Source organism: Prionailurus bengalensis, chromosome B3, assembly GCF_016509475.1.
Source record: "Prionailurus bengalensis isolate Pbe53 chromosome B3, Fcat_Pben_1.1_paternal_pri, whole genome shotgun sequence".
Classification (NCBI taxonomy): Eukaryota; Metazoa; Chordata; class Mammalia; order Carnivora; family Felidae; genus Prionailurus; species Prionailurus bengalensis.
This window is the reverse complement of record NC_057355.1, coordinates 103,491,245-103,508,125: the sequence shown is the minus strand read 5'-3', so window position 1 is coordinate 103,508,125 and position 16,881 is coordinate 103,491,245. Positions and strand designations below refer to the sequence as shown.

Genomic DNA, 16,881 nt, shown 5'->3' with positions numbered 1-16,881 from the left:
GTTATCTGAAAATGGACTGAGTATTGGATAATATTAGAGGACCACTGTTAATTTTCTTGAATGTAATAATATATGGAATTGCAATACACAACTCTGTCCAATCCCTTTCTTTTTCAGAAACACCTGTTGAAGTATGTAGGAGTAAAAATCATAATGTCTATCACATATTTTCAAATGATTCCACAAAACTATACAAGGATAAAGGAAATGTGGAAAAATGTCAACAACTGTTGAGTCTAAGACGTAAGCGTGCAGGTGTATATTGCACTGTTTTCCAACTTTTCTGTGTGTTTGAAATTTTTCCCCAGTAAAATGCTGAAGAAAAAAAATCCAAAAGAAACATATGGTTCTTCTAGAAAATTTTCAGAAAACAAAAATGTGAGGACAAAAATCAGTGTGGTTTTAAACCTTTTCTTGTATCTGCTGTGATGGTCGCGTTTCTTTGTAAGTACTTGAAGAGTTTATAAAAATCCCCCCTCACATTCTTCTCCTTTCTCTAAAATAGTTATTATCTGGTCTTACTTTCCAGTTCCCACCTCATCTTTGGGGTCCTCTCTTAACATTTTCATGACACTCTTTAATAGTGGAAGCTACACTTTTACTAATAAGAGACCTAAATAATGCTCAGGGTAGAAGATGAATTCATTATTCTTTAGTCTTCACATGACTGGTGTCATTTGCCGAATAGCTTAGATCTGGTGATTAGTATCAGCTATTCAGTAAAACCTAAATAAAAAATGTGGGCCACATGCAGGCTGCTTAGTGTTGCATAAGAAACAACAAAACTCCATTTAACCACTGCCTACAAGCTTCACCCTAACCAGCCATGTTGCATGGATGAACCATGGCCTAAGGAGTCAGGCAAGAGAACATTAGATATTGGATATTTCAGCATAAACCATCACCACTTTTACCCAAATAATTCTCAAGAGTATAACCTAGTGAGGTCAGACCAGAAGCAACAAATTAAACCAAATCAGCAATATTTACAACATGCACAACTTCACATTAGATGTTTAAATATAAAATGTGCATTTAAAATATTTTGTTCTCCAGGGACCCCTGGGTGGCCCAGTTGGTTAAGTGTCAGACTCTTGATATCAGCTCAGGTGGTGATCTTGAGGTCATGAGATCAAGCCCTGAGTAGGTTCCATGCTGAACATGGAGCCTGCTTGAGATTCTCTCTCTCCCTCTCTTTCTGCCCCTCCCCTGCTCGCACTCTCTGTTTCTTTCTCTCTCTCTCTCTCTCTCAAAATAAACAAACTTTTTAAAAAAAGTTTTGTCTTCCAGAATGCTTTTTAAACCACACTTCTCTTTGCTAGCTCATATTCAGCTCCTCGTAATAACTCGTAGATCCCAGCCAGTCCTTACCCAGTATTTTTCCTCCCATGGTATGACAGCTCTGTAATTAACCTTCCCCAGCTTTGTTCCATTTATTTATGACCACATCTCCAATTTACCAATGTCCTTTTATCTGAATCAACAATTCTTAAAAGCCACCTTTTGGTACTTCCAAATATTGTTTTGGAAATTTTATATTTATGAGACAAGGTAAACATTGCAAGCTCCATTACAAATCATCATTCTGTGAAGGCTGTAGAATAATCCCTCTGGATGCCGACTCTCATGACACAGAGCTCTGGATGTCAGCCCTCCCAGCCTTCTCAGAGGTCTCACTCAATCAGCAATATGCTTTCTGTCTGTATCTTCAACCTTTCCCTCTCTGTCAGCCATTCATGCATTCAGGGCTTTCTCCACTCAAATGGAGGAGGAAGGGGAGTTCAGACTCCAGACCACCCCATCTACCCCATCCTTTACAAAGCCAGGTTTCTGGTTGGTTGGTTGGTTGGTTGATTGGTTAGTTAAGAGGCAACTTAACTGTATTGACTGTATTCTCACTACCCCTTCACTTATTCCTCATACTACAGTAACCTGCTCCTGCAACCACAACTGGGTTCTGAAACATTCCTCATCAAAGTCACCAATGAACTCTCCACTGTTAATTCACTGATCAATTCTGGAAATGCTTCTCTTTTCTTGACTTCAGTGACCTTACCCACATGCCTTTCCTTCCTCCTCTTTTCCTTGTCTATAGCCTCAAACTCCTTCTCGGCCCCTTTTCGAGTTTATCTTCTCTATTGCTTTTGTGTTGCTGTCCCATGGGGTTCCAGCCTTGTCCCTTTATTTTCTCACTTTGAAGTTCCTCCTTCATCTTATAATCTGCATTCCCAAACAAGGGCCAAGTTGGTGTATTTTGCAACCACTAAGTAAGAGGCATCTGTACCAGTCAGCATTCTTGGGAAATAGAGCCAATAGGTTGTAACATATATTTAGAGAGAGAGAGAGATTTATTTTAAGGATTGATGATTCTTGGGGTGCCTGGGTGGCTCAGTTGGTTAAGCATCCGACTTCAGCTCAGGTCATGATCTCATGGCTCGTGGGTTTGAGCCCTGTGTCAGGCTCCGTGCTGGTGGTGCAGAGCCTGCTTGGGATTCTTTCTTCCTTTCTTCCTTCTTTCCTTCCTTCCTTCCTTCCTTCCTCTCTCTCTCTCTCTCTCTCTCTCTCTCTCTCTCTCTCTTCCCCTTTCCCACTTGTGTTCTCTCTCTCTCAAAATAAATAAATAAACTTAAAAAAAAAAAAGAATGGGTGATTCTTTTTTATAAAAAAATTTTTTTTAACGTTTATTTATTTTTTTGAGACAGAGAGAGACAAAGCATGAACGGGGGAGGGTCAGAGAGAGGGAGACACAGAATCTGAAACAGGCTCCAGGCTCTGAGCTGTCAGCACAGAGCCCGACGTGGGGCTCAAGCTCATGGACCGTGAGATCATGACCTGAGCCGAAGTCGGCCGCCCAACCGACTGAGCCACCCAGGTGCCCCCGAATGGGTGATTCTTTAACTCATGTGATTGTGGAAACTGGTAAGTCCAAAATCTTATAGGTGGGCAGGCAGGATGAAGACTCAGAGAAGAGTCAGTGTTTCAGTTCAAGTCCCAAGGCAGAGTACTGGCAGAATTCCTTTCCTTCCAGAAGGGTCAGGCTTACTCTATTCAGACCTTCAACTGAATATGTAGGCTCACCCATGTTATGGAGGATAATCAGCTTTACCCAAAATCTGCTGATTTAAATGTGAATTCCACCTAAAAACTCCTTTACAGAATACTCTAGAATAATGCCTGACCAAATATCTGAATACTGTGGCTTAATCAAGTTGACACCTAAAAGTAACCATTGTGGGTATCTTTGGACTCTGAAAGCAATATACACCACATTTGGGTTGGTCACTCTAACTAATTTAGTGAATAATTTAGATTCCTAACTTTGAGTGGGGCCCAGAACAAAAAATAACTCTGTCCAGGACTTTTGTACTCTATCACCAATTGAGCCTTATGTCCCAGCAGATCCAATAATGATGGAGGTATTGGTATAGGACGAGGATACTACATATAGCCTCTGGCAAGTCTCAATAGAAGAATCATAGTGCAGACTTCCAGGTTTTGGTATATACTGAATGCCACTGTGACCTAATTGAGTTCAAGTACCCGTCCATGAAACACCAAGTGACAAGATGACCTGAGCTGCCCATTATGAACTGGATAACTCTTAGGTCAATCCATAAATTTAGATGTGGGAAATGATGCTCATCACCAAAAAGATATGGTTTATACAAGACCTAGCTTGAGCAGACACTGAAAGCACAAATGAGTTACATAAATATGCTATCTCCTCTAGTGCCATCTCTCCTTCACTCACACCTGTGGTCTCATACAAAATTCTGCTTGATCAAGGAAGCAAAAAATTGAGCCTTGTTTAGAGATGCAGCCACACAATATGTGGGCACCAGCTGAAAGTCAACTGCTACAGAATCATAACCCCATTCAGGGGTGGCTGTGAAGGATGATAGGGAGGATAAATCTTCCCAGTGGGAAGTCAAGCCACATATCTGGTGTGCACTTTTCCTGGAAGGAGAGATGATTATATATTTAGGGCTACACAGGTTCAAGGGCTGGAGGTCAGTGACCTAGAAGATACAAGACTGAAGAACTGATAACAAGGAGGTTTAGGAAAGAGGCATGTGGATATATCCACTTAATAATAGACATAGAATATAGGGATATTTCTTTTCCATGTGAATGCTCATGTAGGGCATAAGATTATAGTCCTCTATAATCAGGCAAGCAAGATGAGCCACTATGGGTATACCAACCTCTTTCCTCAGCTAGCCTGAAATTTGTTTAAATGAGCTCATGAATAAAATGGCCATGATAAGCAAGGATGGAGGTTATGCAGGGGTCCAAGCATGTGGACTTTTCACCAAGAATAATCTAGCTACTACCACTGCTAAGTGCCCAGCCTACCAACTGGCAGAAACCTACACTGAACCCTGGTACACAGCACCATACCATGGATGGAATAGCAGCCACCAATAGGTGATTCTATTGAACACCTTCCATCATCAAAGGAGCAGTGACTAGTCCTCACTGGAATAGACACTCATTCTAGACAGGGATGTGCCTTCCCTGTAGGCAATGCTTCTGCCATCACCACCATCTATGTACTTACCGAATTCCTATTCACTGTCACCGAATCTCAGACAACATTGTTCTGACAAAAGAAATCATTTCACAGCAAAAAGAATGAGGCAATGGGCTAAGACCCAAGGGATTTGTCAGAAGAAGCCGACATTATAGAATGATTGGAATGCCTATCAAAGACCCTGTTTTGGTGACAAATGAGAGACAATGCCTTGCAACATTAGGGTCCTTCTTCTAAGAGATACAATATATATTCTGAATCAACTACAATATTTATGGCTCCTTTCTTTACCCCACAGAGTATATAGGTGTAGAAACCAAGGGGAAGAAGTGAGGGTAGCCTTTCTTGTTATTATACCTAATCATTTACTTAACAAAGTTTTGCTTCTGATCTCTTCAGGTCTAGAGGTCTGAACTCACAAAGGAGGAAGGCTTCTACCAAGTTATAGGACATAGTTCAGTTTGAACTTAAAGTTGAGGCTTCCATCTGGCGATTTTGTGTTTTCACAAGCCACTGAATAAGAGGTGGGATGTACTCTACTGACGGGGTGATGGGTCTGCACCCAGGGGATCTGGCCTCAGCTTAGTTCTCTCATAACTACAGTGGCCAACTTTTACAAATTAGCTTGAAGTTCTCCCAACTTTATCCCTCAAAGTCTCACATCCCAGAAAAACCCTCAGTCTTAGGCAAACTGGGGCAGTTGGATAACCAACTAACTTCCCTGAGACACTGAAGGCATTCCGTAAAATTGCTTTACAGTGGATCTTGTTTATATCTGGCTAAATCCATCACTACCCTCCCAAAATATATCCTTGATGACAGCCAGACTTATTGAGTATCCCAGAGAGAAATGTTTGATGTTACATTAGCTTGTCCCTACTTTCACTCACTTCTCACAATTATCTTCAGTGACTTACATGCCTTTGAGGAAAGAGTAATGCTTCTTTGGCAAGTTGAAGAGAAGGCCCTGGAAGTCACACGTTTCAGCTTAGGTTTGCTCTTCACTCATATTTTCCCATATTTTCTAGGGCATGGATGTAATACTTTGATCATTATCCTTTTTTTGAATTCTCATTAATCTAATTTTTCCAGCGCTATGGAAAGCATAGACTTTAGTTCAGGTCATGGTCTCATGGTTCATGAGTTCAAGCCCCGCATCAGGCTCTGTGCTGACAGTTCCGAGCCTGGAGCTTGCTTCAGATTCTGTGTCTCCTTCTCTCTCTGCCCCTCCCCCTCACATTCTGTCTCTGCCTTTCTCTCTCACAAAAATAAATACACATTAAAAAAAAAAAAAGGTATGAAAGAAACCATAGAAATCATCTCATCCAAACCCAACATTTCATGTTCACTTACAGTGCTCTGTTATTTAAACTTCTTTATTTTTGTTTCAGTTTATGATTTGTCATGCTCATTAAGCATTCATTTCCTTAACTGACAAAAAATTACAACTTGTACATTTAATCCAGTGAGTAATTTATTTTTTGCCTGTATAATGATTGTGAGCCCTCACTTTCAAAAACTAGAAAAAGCTCAGTGTTTGTTAGCATCTCATCAAAAATCACCACTCAATGAGGGCTTGTTGATGAGGGACCCTGGTCTTGTAAATATTGAACATCAGTCTCATTTTCTATTGTGTCTGGGTAATGACATCAGTGATTGTCAAAAGATCAGTTTGCAGATGGACATGGTTTACAGCACCAATCACAGAGAAGAACTCAAGATTAAGATTTATTTCATTTCAGGTCAGCAACAACAAAGGTAAAACAATACCTTCCCACAAAATCTCCCTTGGTGCCACTCTCAACCAAATAACAGGGTAGATCGTTAGTTTTGTATTATGTTCTTATGAATCAGTTCTAACTTTCCGATGACTACAATAAGGAAGAGCAGAACTTGCAAAAACAATGACTGTGAATTTACACACCAACCAAGAAATATTTACCATGCTTCAAAACTCATGCCAGGGCTTATCAGCATCCACCTGCTGGGAAATTGCCAGGAGAAAAAGATTTCTATTGTCAGCTAAAAGACAAAGAAAGATTTTTTTTTTAATTTTTTTTTCAACGTTTATTTTATTTTTGGGACAGAGAGAGACAGAGCATGAACGGGGGAGGGGCAGAGAGAGAGGGAGACACAGAATCCGAAACAGGCTCCAGGCTCTGAGCCATCAGCCCAGAGCCTGACGCAGGGCTCGAACTCACGGACCACAAGATCGTGACCTGGCTGAAGTCGGACGCTTAACCGACTGCGCACCCAGGCGCCCCCAAAGAAAGATTTTTTTTAACCATTTTTTTCCTCCTTTGACTTTAAAATTCATTCTTTTATGACTTTATTTCCTCCTGTTGAGTGCATTGGGACTATTATGGGATATCTGAACTCCCACTGGTCCAGGAGATTGAAAAGAAACCAAGATTACAAGAGTAGGGGGTCAACATTACTAAACTCCTTTCAGCTCCTAGCCTGACAGTAGAGGATGCAATGTCAAGATGAGCAAAAAGCCCCGATCCAAGCATTAATACCCGACGAAGTTCTATAAATACTTTTGTCAGAAGTTATTTAATATTGGGGAAAGAAAAATAACAGATATCTCTGAAAGAAAAAAAATGTTTTTATTAAGAAGAGTTTAAATCAACAGCTGATGCATTACATAGCAGCATCAGATTTGAATGATCTCCCAACTTTTTTTCTGGTTTCTTCTCATAAATCCTGTAGTTAATCTTGTCTCATCAAGTTGTGGGATTGTACTGTAAGCGGCAAACAATTCTCAAAGGGCTCCAAAGCAGAAACCAAATCTAGATTAGAGCTATAAGATCCTTTAAAAGTCAGGGAACTTTAAGGTGGTGCCTCATAGATCCTTGCAGACAGACAGAAGGCCTTCCAAGGAATTTAGGGTGTATTCTGCAGACTTTCTCTGTTTCGACAACGGGGCTTCTAAGAATCTAAGGCCATTGTCTCACGGCAGGTTTACAGGGAGTCTAATGTAGACGAAAGCTTATCTCAAAGAGATTTGTGAGTCTGACTTCTGTATAATGGAATGTGTTATAAATTGACACGAGTCCACAAAGTTTATAAAGTAATTATATCAGCATGATCTGGAAAAGAGACATACAGCTCCTGCATATCTTTACCAGCATTTCTCAGAGTGCAGTTCACAAATTACTTGTGATCTACATCAGACCTCCTGATCTGAATGGGGAGAGGGGCAGGAGTCAGGGCATACCCAGGAATCAATATTTTTAATAGGTAATACTATGGATGTTAAAGTTAGATATCCACCTCAAACAGACCGATTTACTCCTTCCTCCTACATGTATTGTTCTTTGTGGCACTGCCTCCCAATCTCTCATGTTGGAATACCACTGCCTTCCATCCCTCACATAATATCCATAGTTTAAGTTTTATGCATTCTCTCCTTTCAGTAAACAGTAGTGGATCAATTAGACAAGGAAAATGTGATGCCTATTTCACATTAGACACACAAAAATTAATTTGAAATGGATTGTAGCCTTAACTATGAAAAGTAAGATAATGCTTTTAGAAGAAAACATAGGGGAATATCTTCATAATCTTGAGGTAGAAAAAAGCGTAAGCATAAAACAAAAGAACAAAAAGTATGCTTAATTAAAATTAAGAACTTATTTTAGTAAGAGTGAAATGCAGGGTAGAGCTGGGAGAAAAATTTGCAGTACCCATATCCAACAAAGTACTTGTATCTGGGATAAGTAAAGAACTCCTACAACTCTAAAAGAAAAAGGCAGACATACTATTTTATTATAGCTATTCTACTGGGTGTGAAGTGGTATCTCCTTGTAGTTTTGATTTGCATTTTACTAATAATTAACGATGTTAAGCATACTTCTTTTAAGTAAGTTCTACTCACGACATGGGGCTTGAACTCACGACCCTGAGATCAAGAGTCAAATGCTCTACCAACTGAGTCACCCAGGCACCCAAAGCATCTTTTCATACACCTGTTGGCCATTTGTAGATCTTCTTTGGAGAAATGTCTGTTTAAGTCCTTTGTGCATTTTTTTTAATGTTTATTTATTTTTAAGAGAGAAAGAGACAGATTGTGAGAGGGGGAGGGGCAGAGAGACAGGGAGACACAGAATCTGAAGCAGGCTCCAGGCTCTGAGCTGTCAGTACAGAGCCCAACACAAGGCTCGAACTCACGAACTGTGAGATCATAACTGGAGCCGAAGTCGGACGCTTAATCACTGAGCCACCCAGGCACCACTGTGCATTTTCAAATTAGATTATTTGTGGTTTTTTTTCTGCTGTTGAGTTGTATGATCAGAAGCCTTCATATTTTAAAAATGTTTGTACTACCCAAAGAGATGTACAGAGTCAATGCTATCCCCATTAAAATTTCAATGATATTTTTTACTGAAATACAGAAAACAATCCTAAAATTCATAGGGAACCACAAAAGACCCAAAATAGCTAAAGCAATCTTGATAAAGAAGAACAAAGATGAAGATATTAACACTTTCTGATTTCAAAATATATTAGAAAGCTACAGTAATAAAACAATATAGTATTGGTATAGACAGATAGACCAATGGAATGGAATAGAGACATTCCCACACAGAGACAAACCCACACATTTATAGTCAATTGATTTTTGACAAGAGTGCAAAGAATACACAATAGAGAAAAGACAATCTCTTCAATAAATAGTGCTAGGAAAATTGGATATCCACATGCAAAAAAAAAAAAAAAAACAAAAAACAAATGAAATTGGACCCCTACCTTACAGCATACACAAAATTCAACTCAAAATGGGTTAAAGACTTAAATTTAAGACCTAAAACTGTAAAACTTGTCCAAAAAAGTATAGAGGAAAAGCTCCTTGACATTGGTCTTGGTAATGATTTCTTGTTATCATACCAAAAACACAGGCAACAAAAGCAGAAGTAAATAAGTCGGACTACATCAAACTGAAAAGTTTCTGTACAGCAAAGGAAGCAATCAACAGACTGAAGAGACAACCTACAGAATAGGAGAAAATATTTGCAAATCATGTGTCTAAAAGCGGGTTAATTTTTTTTTTTTATGTTTTTGTTTTGTTTCATTTTTTGAGAGAGAGAGTACATGAGCAGGGGAGGAGCAGAGAAAGAGGAAGAAAGAGAATCCCAATCAGGCTCCACACTGTCAGTGCAGAGCCCAACCCAGGGCTCAATCTCACAAACCACTGAGATCATGACCTGAGCCAAGATCAAGAGTCAGACACTTAACCAATTGAGCCACCAAGGTACCTAAAAGGGAGTTAATTTTTAAACATCCATTTTAAGTCTCATTCAAGGCCTCAATAGTCACGGACACATGAAGTGTCTTCTTGTAAGTGGTGCAAGTGCATCCAGAACAATGTGGAGCCCACACAGCATGGACCCAACATAGCACTGACTGGTCAGGGTCCTGTTGTTACTGGGTGGAGTCTCCTGGCACCCAGTGGCCCCAGATCTCTGACCTGGGCTAAGATACAAGAAGTATGACCACAATGGGGAAGGGGAAAAATAATAGAGGAAGTCCTTGACTTTGAGATGTGAAAAAAAGGGAACCAACCATATTTTTCTCTTGTGCACACAAGCACATCAGAGCATTCTAGAACTGCCATTCCTAAAATTAAACAGAAACCTTTGTTTGGAGATCAGCTCCAATGTGCCCATTAGATCTCAGTTCAGAGCCTCTTCTGCCTGTTTCCCCTTCAGAAGTCTCATAATGCATGGCCCCGGGGCCCATAACCTTGTATCATGTTTTTGGTTTTTTTATTTGTTTATCTGTTTGTTTATCTTCATCAGATTGAAGAATGATGCTAAACAATACTACCCAAGAGTGTGGGTATGGTTGGAAAGATTAGTGAAAGGTTTGTATTTTGGTTTGTGGCTCTAGTCATTGCTTGCCTCTCAAGCCGCCTGTTTCAATTCAAATTAAGCAGTGCTTCTCAGACTTGTGTGTGCCAACATGCTGTACGTGCAGCTGCTGCCTTCCGTCCATCACAGCTCAACTTAACCCACTCCAAGTTCCAGGTCAGCATTTCCTGATTGCATTCCTTGTCCCTGTCATGCTTCGAGCTGCCCTACTTCTAGCCATTCATCACCTAGCAATTGTCGCTGTTAGCTATCTCTCTCACATGACCAGTCCTGCAAAGTGTGCCAGACGGGGATGCCAGTGGGCTGCTGCAAGCCAGAATGTTGCCTGGGATTTGTTAGTGATCTTAACTATCATAGATAAATGTCACTGGCAAAAATCTGTGTTGAAGCTAAATGAAATACCCAGCACACTGAAGACCTATCTCCTTGTCTACAAAGTTAGAAAAGCATCCTAGATTCCATGCTTGGGCTGCCACAAGCTTGAGAAGATCCTTTAGTTCTGCTGTTACCTAAGTCTTAGGGTCATTGCAAGAACTGAATAAGTTAATTATATAAAGCAGTTAGAACAATGCCTATCACTGTAAGAGTTTTGTGTGTTTGTTATTGCTATTTTTCTGCTCACTCTGCTTAGTATGCTTAGGTTGACAACTTCAGATCATTTATTTATTCCTTCAATCAATATGTACTGAGTACCTATGATGTTCTAGGTATTGTGGACAGTGATCCATTTCCTTTGTGGCAAGCCTTGGCATGGTCATCTAGAAACCCCTTTGTCCTCACAGCTGTGCAACTATGGAAACAATAAGGCCTCAGAGAAGAAACTGCTGACCAGCGTGCCTAGGAAGACAAATCCCTAGGTAGCGTCTTTTGATTCCCATGCTCCAAGAATAGCCTAGGCACACAGAGAAGGGCATCTACTCGAACAGATACTCTCCCCCTCTCCCCACTTCCCCATTCACCCAGAAACTCTGAAATATTCTCAAGCAGGAGAGGAGGTTGGAGAGAGGACAGGAGCAGATAAAGAGGGAGGTATAAAGGAACGCTGCAAACTGCTAAGGTTATCTTTTTAGCCAATATGGCAAGCTGAAGGTGCAAAATAGAATTAAATTGATTTAGAGAAAAGTATTAGGGTAAAGCATATGAAATTGCTGATATTTGATAATTTTTAACCTAAAACACATCAGTTTCATATGGTTCATCCTGTAGAAGGTGCAATATTTCTTGTGCTGAGTTTGTAAAACAGTCATATCTGCCACACCTGTTTTAAATTGTTTATCCTGGAAAAGCTCAGGTATAAGAAATCATCATCATGAGAATTGGGCCTCAAATTGAAACATGAATACAAATCTGGGCTACCTGTGTTAGAAATTTGATTAATGAGATCTCAGAAGCCCAGATAACAACATGTGGAAGGCTTATTTATTCTATTTAATAAACCAACATCAACTGATTGAATTATCTTACTTTAGTTCACTTTCTAGCTGGATCCTAGTAATGCTCCTTCACAAAATGGATTTGCTAAGATTTGGGGTCTCTAGAACTTCTCAGGGACCAGGGTAAATTATGGGCTATATTCCTTGCCAACGTTATTTATCCTTATTAATTCTTTACGTATATTCTTATCTGGTTGGATCCAGAGTTTAGATTACGTATTTTTTAGAGGGTGACTCTCTACATGACCAAGAGTATTAACATTCCACTTAAAATGAACTCCAAAACATGTTCCACACATCTTAAAAATAGGTTTACTCAGGCAGTATGCCCAGTGGTCCTGCTGATCTGTCTCTTGCTTCAACGGTGTTTGGACGGAACAAACCCAGGGATGCCTCTTCTACCAGCCCCCGACCACCAACCAACCTTTTTTTCCAGTCAGAACCTTATCAGAGCCATCTTCTTAGCCACCCTTTACCTCCAGAACCAGCCAACATCCTATTTTGAGCTTAGCTCTTTATTACAGATCAACCATGAACTCCCAGATTCATCAGAATTATTCCATCCAGGTGGAGTCCACTGTCAGCCGCCTGGTCAACATGCATCTGAATACCTCCTACACTTACCTCTCTCTGGGCTTCTTTTTTGAGCACCATGATGTGGCTCTGGAGGGCATGGGCCCCTTTGTCCTCGGGTTGGCTGAGAAGGGTTGAGGGCACTGAACTTCTTTCGAAGATGCCAAACCAGCATGGCAACCATGTCCTCTCTTCCAGAAGGTACAGAAACTGTCCCAAGATGAGTAGGGTAAAACCCTTGATGGCATGGAAGCTGCCCTGGTTCTGGAGAAGAACCTGAACTAGGCCCTTTTGGATCTGCATATCTTGGATTCTGCTCACGCAGACCCCCATCTTTGTGACTTCCTGAAAAACCACTTCCTAGATGAGGAGGTGAAGCACATCAAGAAGATGGGGACCACCTGATTCACCTCCGCAGCCTGACTCCCTCTAGGCTGGGCTGGATGAAGATCTCTTCCAAAGGCTCACCTTCAAGCACAACTAGGAGCCTCTGAAGACCAACAGCCTTTGAGAGGCCCCTCAGGCATCCCCCAGGTGCCAGGGCTTGTGCCAGAGCCTCTCCCTGCAGCTACTAGGCAGCTTTTTAACCACCCTGGAGCTCTCTCCCAAGCTGTGGACCAAATGGAAACAATAAAGTTTTTGCAGACACACACACACGCAACAAAAACAGGTACATGCAATGTCCCAGAAAATTCTCCATGTAGGAATTTACTTGAAGAATATAATTAAAGACATACAAAAAGATATAGGTTTAAAGATTGTGTAAGAGAACAACTGGCACACTCAAACTAGGATAATTCAAGTGGGATTGATTTACAAAGAAATGGAGGAGCTGTAGGAAAGGCACAGAGGATGGTGTAGGTACCCAGGGCTTGTGGAGGGGCAGAACTGTCACTGTCCCTAGGCCCAGAGGAAAAGGACAAGGGAAGGACTGGTTCTGAGAACTGGGAAGAGAAAATTGGCCACCTTGAGAAGGTCTCCTTCAGCTGAGGAGCACAGCCAGCTCTAGGAGACCTCACAAGGAAGGAGCCAGGGACTAATACCCTGATCTCACTCTTGGCCTTTTCTCCAGTCTCTTGAAAGAACTCTGTGTTTGGCTGAACCTGACTGGAAGCCAGAGGGCAAAGGAACCAGTGAATGTTCTCCCTAAAGGAGAGCAGATGGGGAAGAGTAGAAAGTGGATCTAGTGGAATAAATGAGATAATCTGGCATAAAGATGTTCATCGCAGCACTGTTCACAGTAACGTAAGATTGAAAGGAGCCTAAATGTCCCAGAAGACTAGGGGGAAAGTTGAACAATTTAAGGTATGTATACCAAATGAAGTGCTATGGAACCATTGTAAATATTGATCCAGAGCTCACAAAATAACCGGTACAATGTGCTTTACCTTTTGTTTTAAAAATTATATATGGACACAGGTATGTGTTCTTCTATATATGCATATACAATACATGCACACACATTCATAGAAGAAAAGAGGTTTAGAGTGTATACATCAATATGTAAATGGTAGTTATCAGAGGGAGAATAGGGTTATAGGTAATTTTATCTAGGATTTGTTTTTTGTTTTTGTTTTGTTTTGAGCAGGGCAAGTTTAATATAAAGAATTATTAACTATGGCAGAAGACTGGAGTAACAAGGAGTCATCTGGTAAGAAATGAAGAGAGCTGTAAAGAATATAAGCGGTACATGGGGCGCCTGGGTGGCGCAGTCGGTTAAGCGTCCGACTTCAGCCAGGTCACGATCTCGCGGTCTGTGAGTTCGAGCCCCGCATCGGGCTCTGGGCTGATGGCTCAGAGCCTGGAGCCTGTTTCCGATTCTGTGTCTCCCTCTCTCTCTGCCCCTCCCCCGTTCATGCTCTGTCTCTCTCTGTCCCAAAAATAAATAAAAAACGTTGAAAAAAATTAAAAAAAAAAAGAATATAAGCGGTACAGATATGAGGGGCAGCCACAACCCCTAGGTCTAAGAAGGCCCAAGGACCCTCCCCACCAAGAGCTGAGAAGATCTGTCAGAGAGGGTGTGGCCATGGGTTGGCAAGGAATTCACTGTGCTACTGTGTGGTCCAAACTTGCTCAAAATCCGCTCCCTAGGGTGCTAGGGAGAACTACTAATGGGAGGTGTCTTACCAGAACCATTCTGTTGCAAAACCACTGGAAGAGTAGGGTAGGTCTGTTGGGGAAATTTTCTGGAACAAGGAGGGAAAATATCTTGTGTCTACTATGAAAGCTCCCTGTACTGGTCAAATTTAACATGTGTCAACTGGCAAAGGGAAAATATATAAGGACCCATCTCCATTTTTGCAGAATGGGGAATAAAGTTTGAATTTGAGGTTGAAAAGCAATAAATTGGTAACTGGCATTCACTCCAAACCTACCACTGGCACGCGAATACACGCAGATATGAGTATGGTTTTATAACCTGCTATTTTCTTGCAATAAATGCTGTGGGCATCTTTTCTTGTTAATAAATATAGATGTGCATCAATGTTTTTCATTATTAAATAGTATATATACACTTTGTTTTATATAACTGATTCCCTACTGGTAAACATTTAAATTGTATCTTATTTTTACTATTCCAAGAAATGCAGTGTTGAACTTCTTTATATGATTATTTTCTCACAATAAATTCAAGAAGTTGAGTCATTGGATTAACATTTCTGTGTTAAATTGGTAAGGGTACCTGTTGGGTACATTATTTATTTGATTTAGCGCAAAAAAAAAAAGCATTTTTCATTCTATGCATTTCTCCAGAATGTATGAAAAAATGCCACTTAAAACATCTGATCTGGTATCCAAGTCAAACAAGGTCAAACACCAGTGTGGTTCCAGAAAGAATTTCTCTGAGCGCTAGGTAGACTGGCCAAGAAAGCTAATTGTTAAAGATGGTACTCATTCTGGCTCTTCACTAAAACAGCATATAGGATCTTTTTTATTTTACTTTATTTGAGAGAGAGAAGACAAGTGGGGAAAGGGGGAGAAGGAGGGAGAGAGAGAGAAAGAGAGAGAGAGAGAGAGAGAAGATCTTAAGCAGCCTCCACACACAGTAAGCAGTCCGATATGGAGCTCGATCCCACAACCCTGGGATCACAACCTGAGCTGAAATCAAGAGTCAGATGCTCAACCAACTAAGTCACCCAGGTGCCCCTAAAATAGTATATAGGATCTTTTAAATTAATAAACTGAAATTTTTAGAGCAGTTTTATTTAGGTTCACACCAAATTGAGCAAAAGTACAGAGAATTCTCATTTACCCCCTGCCTCCCCCACATGCACAAACTCCCCTACTCTAACAATCCTCACCACAGTGGTACATTTTTTACAGTTGATGAACCTACATTGACACGTCATTATCACTCAAAGTTTATATAGTTTACATTAGTCTACATTATATTCAGTCTTGGTGTTGTGCATTTTATGGGTTTTGACAAATGTATCTACCATTGTGATATACAGAATAGTTTCACTGCCCTGAAAATCCTCTGTGTTTGACCTATTTATTCCTCCCTCCCCCCTAACTCCTAGAGACCATTAATCATTTTATTGTCTCCATAGTTTTGTCTTTTCCAGAATGTCATATAGTTGGAATCACACAATGTGTAGCCTTTTCAGAGTGGCTTCTTTCACTCAGTAACACGTATTTAATTCTCCTCCATGACTCTTCATGGCTTGATAGTTCATTTCTTTTCAGCACTGAATAATATCCCATTGTCTGTATGTACAGTTTATCTATGTTGGTTGCTTCCAAGTTTGGGCAATTATGAATAAAGCTTCTATAAACACCCATGTGCAGGTTTTTGTCTAGACATAAGTTTTCAATTAAGTTGGGTGAATACCAAGGCATGTGATTGTTGGATCATAAGAGAATGTTTAGTTTTGTAAGAAACTGCCAACCTGTCTCCCAGAGGGTCTGTATTATTTTGCATTCCTACCACCAATAAATGAGAGTTCCCATTGCTCCACACCACCAGTTAGTGTGGTCAGTGTTTTGGATTTGGGCCATTCTGATAGGTATGTATTCCTATCTTGTTTCAATTTGTAATTCTGTAATGATGTACAATGTTGAACATCTTTTCATATGCTGTTATCATCTGTACATCTTTTTTGGTGAGGTGTCTGTTAAGATCTGTTGCCCATTTTTAAATTGGGTTGCTTGTTTTCTTGTTGAGTTTTAACAGCTCTTTGTATAGTTTGAATAACAGTCCTTTGTTGATGTATCTTTTGAAATATTTTCTCCTAGTTTGCAGCTTGTTTTCTTTAAATTTTTTTTCAACGTTTATTTATTTTTGGGACAGAGAGAGACAGAGCATGAATGGGGAGGGGCAGAGAGAGAGGGAGACACAGAATCGGAAACAGGCTCCAGGCTCTGAGCCATCAGCCCAGAGCCTGACGCGGGGCTCGAACTCCCGGACCGCAAGATCGTGACCTGGCTGAAGTTGGACGCTTAACCGACTGCGCCACCCAGGCGC

The 16,881-nt window shown here is 40.6% G+C and overlaps 1 pseudogene; it reads left to right on the top strand.

Moving 5' to 3' along the window:
• Positions 1–12,371: 12,371 nt before the first annotated feature.
• LOC122467956 lies at positions 12,372–12,897 on the top strand (annotated as a pseudogene).
• Positions 12,898–16,881: the final 3,984 nt, after the last annotated feature.